Genomic DNA, 5,452 nt, shown 5'->3' with positions numbered 1-5,452 from the left:
TTATGTGGAGTTTGGTGTTTATTTTTCAGTGTCCTGTTGACAGCAGGGTGGCTAATTTTAATTGGGTCAGGTAAAATGTTTGGTGGGAAAGAAGATAATAATAAAAAATAATTAAATTCAAGATGAAATTAATTTGAAACAATAAATGCTAGAAGCAACAAAGCTAATAGCGCCAAAATTGGTTGTCCGTGGCAACAATACAAGCAATCAAACAAACACAACATGAGGCAGCCAAAATAGTCCAGAGAGGAAACACAATCCATCATGTCATAAGTGGTTCAACTTTGCGCGTCCACGGGAGAACTGCACTGATAAACCGGATGCCCGCAAAGCCTGCTTCCTGTTCAAAACAAAGCGCGGGTGTAGTTGCGGTGTCTTGAGTCATTATTGACTTCCCTTCCAGCTGCAGCCCATCACTGGGAAACATCCATGTACACTCATTCACACACAAACTACAGACAATTTTAGCTTACCCAGTTTACCTGTAGCGCATGTCTTTGGCCTTGTGGGGGAAACCGGAGCATGCACATATATATATATATATATATATATATATATATATATATATATATATATATATATATTTTTTTTTTTTTATTTTTATTTATTTATTTTTTTTTTTCTGCTGATAAAACTGTACACCATGCAAAAACATTTAAATTTTTGGAATGCTTTATACTTTGTTTTTTAATAACTTGTCAAAAATAAATGTGCTCTTCAGAGAACACGTGTCATATATTCAGATGAACCATTTTTAGATTTTTGATTAAATAAATACTTCATTCTTTCTTCATTTGGCTTTTAAAGCTGAGGTTTGCTGGATTTTTAATGTCAAAAGATCAGTGGAAATTTGATTTTGTTATTGTCCCTAAGATGAAAGGAGTGTAAAATTTAATAATATATACAGTTGAAGTCAGAATTATTAGCCCCCTTTTAATCTTGTTTTCTCTTTTAAATATTTTCCAAATGATGTTTCAGAGCAAGGAAATTTTCACAGTATGTCTGATAACGTGTTTTCTTCTGGAAATGTTTGTTTTATTTTGGCCAGAATAAAAGCAGTTTTAATAATAATAATTCAAAAAAATTTAAGCTCAAAATTATTAGCCCCCTTCAGCTATATTTGTTTTTCGATAGTCTACAGAACAAATCATCATTATACAATAACTTGCCTAATTACCCTAACCTGCCTAGTTAACCTAATTAACCTAGTTAAGACTTTAAAAATCACTTAGAGCTGTATAGAAGTGTCTTGAAAAATTTGTAGTAAATATTATTCACTGCCCTCTTGGCAAAGATAAAATAAATCAGTTATTAGGAATGAGTTATTAAAACTATTATGTTTAGAAATGTGTTGAAAAAAGAAATTTGCGTTAAACAGAAATTGGGGGGAAAAAATAAACAGGGGGCTAATAATTCTGCTGTACACACACACACTTTACTTTTTAAATTATATATATATATATATATATATATATATATATATATATATATATATATATATATATATATATATATATATATATATATTTTTTTTTTTTTTACTTGGTTGTATAATAGGGTATATGCCGAGCTAGTGTTGTTCCCATACTGATAAACTTTCAGTGACCTGTTATTGTGCTTTTTTTTTTCCATTTTAAACGGTTCCTTTTACAGCAACGATGTTGTAATGTCATTAAAATACATTCAATTAAATAGACTCTGGCATTCATAAGTTGCTTAAGCGTAAAACAAGACAAAAAGCCATTCACTCGCACGCGCCCGTCAGAATCGGTAGGCAAGCGCAGAAGCTCTATTAAATATACTGGAGTAAAATAAATGCTCATATTATAAAGACATGGCAGGGAAAATGCAATTTAATGCAGTGCTTCTTGTACAATCTGAGACCCACTTTATATTGGATATCACACAGCCAGTGGAGATCACTGATTTTTTTTTAAAGAAAATAGACCTTAAATGTGCCGATTTTGCATTGACATAACAGAAGCGGTTAACCCAGTTTACTGGCAAATTAAAAGTCCTATTAGCATGCTTCAGCATATACCCTATTATTCTCCGAATGATGAGCACCAAATAACACCTATAGATGCAGATATGACTGACTTCTGTGTAGGACAATACAGCAGTGTATGCATATTTCCAAAAAGAAAACAAATAGACAGCAATAAAATATGAGTAATGATCAAACAACTGAGACACGACTGGAGTTTTCAAAAGTACATAAAATGTTTTTTTTTGTTTGTTTTATTATTAGTATAACTAGTGGCATTTTCTTTAAATAGAAAGCATGTACAGCATCAGGCAGGACTTTATTTTTCATGTTGTCAGAAAGATGAAGGGGCGAGAGAAAGAGTTTACCTACATCACGCCTGAGGACCAATTAATGTTCATTGCAATTATTGTTCCATCTAGTGCATTTATTGCATTACAAAGCAGACATCAAAAAGAACAAAAGAAATAGTGCAATATCCTTTTCTCTACTTACACAAAAGAGGAAGTGTTAATGTTCTAAGGCGTTTTCTTTCCATGTTTGTATTGCATACGGAATCGAAGACAAAGGACTCAAATTATACCCATTGTAAAAATTGTGCTTCTTAATACCTCGGAAAGAAAAATAAATAAAAATCAGTGTTTGTTATGGATGCTGATTTGGTCCACTAGAAAACAATGCAGTTTTTTTTTTTTTTTAAATCAAGTACATTTACATATATCAGGACATGCAAACTTTGTTTCTACACAAACTTTGACAGTATCTCATACAGTATTTCACACAGTACATATTTCTTCTTTCTTTTTTTTGTACATGTGCTCTGTGGAACATACAAACCATTTGTTTTTACTTGTCTTAATACCAGTTCAACTATAACAATGCGACATTTTTGACTCTTAAATTCATCCTCTTTACAGGTCCTGATAAATGCTATTCAAGGAATTTTCCAGGTCTAAAAAAACAACTTGAGTTCTGTCAACTTGCCACCACAGAAAATAAATCAGACTCATCTCAGAAAAATCATGCGCAAAAAACATCTTCTAGAGTTTAGTTAGAGTTCTAAAAGCTGAAATGTGAAGCTTTGTATTTGAAGTCATTTTATCTCAGACAGGGGCGGATTTAATTCCAGCTATGAGGCCCAACAGTTCTTAAATGCACCTTTTGTACTTTAAATGATTTAAAGAATTTATTTAGTTGTTTTATTATTTCACTCGGTCTTCTTTTCTACATATTATCTTAATGCAAAATAACATGTAAAGCATCTTGTCAAACTTTTAAAATGATTTGTTTGAATTGATTTATTTATTAAAATGAATTCACAACTAAAAATAGTAAATGAACTATTTCGTTTTTTAAACTAAGGGTGTTCTCACACTATGCACAGTTGCCTTGAACCGGGCCGAAGCACACTTGTCCCCTCTCCCGTCTCCCCAGACGGCCCGCACTTACATTACATTCGGCCTGGGCACACTTGAGTGCTCTCACTCAGCACAGTGGAGATTTCTTTAGTTATATCGTTTAATCGTTTGGGAAGCAGTGACACGCAGTCAAATATTTCGCCAAATACACTGCAAAAAATACTTTTCTTAGATTTTTTTGTCTTGTTTCTAGCCTATATATCTCACAATTCTTAAATCAAGAAGAATTTTCTAGACAAGAAAAACATATTCTTGTTTTCAGCAATAATATACCAAATTAAGTGAGTTTTTCCTTAAAACTAGCAAAATAAACTGCCAATGGGGTGAGCAAAATAATCTTATGTCAAAAGGAAAAACGAGATTATTTTGCTAGTTTTAAGGAAAAACTCACTTAATTTTGGTATATTATTGCTGAAAACAAGAAAATATGTTTTGCTTGTCTAGAAAATTCTTGATTTAAGAATTGTGAGATATATAGGCTAGAAACAAGACAAAAAATCTAGGCAAGAAAAGCTTTTTTTGCAGTGATTGCTAAATTTGCTAAAGGTGCAGCTGTTGTGCAGTGAGGGGTTTGCGTCTTTAATAAACTACGACAGTTTTTTTGTTCATTGAACAGTAAGAATGATTAATAAATCTATATGAAACAGTCCCTTAAAAGTCATGTCTCGTCTTCAGTTTCTGAGCCATAGTGAACCGAGCTCTGGCACACTCCTTCCAACCAGACCAGGGTCGGCCAACTAAACTGTGCCTGAGCCTGATTCAGAGCACTGACACTTTTCAATTGATCCGGGAAACATGCCTGGGCACGGTTCGTATAGCATAGTGTTATTGAGCCCTAAATCTCTACTGATTTGACTGCTGGACTGGTCCATGATTGAGGGTGGACACATTTGCGCAGATGTAATAATTACGTTCAATTAAAAACTTGTAGACCCTCACCATTCAAAATACAATAGAAAACAATGTTATTTATATTATTTAGAACTGTAATTCTACTTATTTATTTGGGGGCCATCAGATTATCTGGGGCCCTAAGCAGCTGTTTACCTCGCCTATTGGTTAAATCCACACATGATATCAGAATAGCATGATATTTTTTTCAGTGACTATAATAACGTAACATTTAGCTGAGTGGGTTTTTGTGTTGGTCTTGGCTGGATTATTCCTGTAATGGATAAATAAATTTCACTAAGAGAAGTCTCTTGTTGTTGTGTCCCAATTCGCATATTATCCGTCCTAAATAGTATTTGAGCAATTCCATACAAATCTCAGTCTTGCCATGAACAAAAATAGTTTTTAACAAAATAGTAAAATACTTTCTACGTGTTTTATTATAATTTTTTTTGTAGGCTTATATTTTACATTACTGCAGAATAATAAAAATGTCAAATTAAATTAAATCAATAATTTTTTTGTTCTATAGAAAGCCAACTTTAGATTAGCGTTGTTTCTTTTGGGTTATGTGAACACAATCTCGTGGCAATTTGTAAATTTTTGATGTAGTGGCACAGTATTCGTGTGAATTCGTACAAGCTTATTCGTACAATTTAGTATAATTTGCTTATTACTCAATGTCGGTTGGGTTTAGGGGTGTGGTTGGGTGCTACGCCTCCTTAAAATCATACATTTTCGTACAACTCATACGAATTAGACACTAAACGGACAAAATAAAAAATAGCTACGTTTCCTCTTGAGAACAGGCTGGTTGTGCAGTTTAATTGACAGAATCTTTACAAAATATGTTGTTTACTGCAGGGCTGAGCCTGGTCAGTACATTGATGGGAGACCACATGGGAAAGCTAGGTTGCTGTTGGAAATGTTGTTAGTGAGGCCAGCAGGGGGCACTTAACCTGCATTCTGTGCGAGTCCAAATGCCCCAGTAAAGTGAAGGGGACACTATACTGTCAGTAAGCACCATTTTTCGGATAAGATGTCCAAAAGGTCCTGATTCGCTGTGGTCATTCCCATCCCCACCGAATTGGCTCTATCAGTATCTTTCCACTCCTCCTAAAGTTGTTGTCCTGTGGCTGCCGTCGCATCATCCAAG

This window comes from Danio rerio, chromosome 23 (assembly GCF_049306965.1).
Source record: "Danio rerio strain Tuebingen ecotype United States chromosome 23, GRCz12tu, whole genome shotgun sequence".
NCBI classification, from domain to species: Eukaryota; Metazoa; Chordata; class Actinopteri; order Cypriniformes; family Danionidae; genus Danio; species Danio rerio.
Note: the sequence above shows the minus strand (reverse complement) of the source record.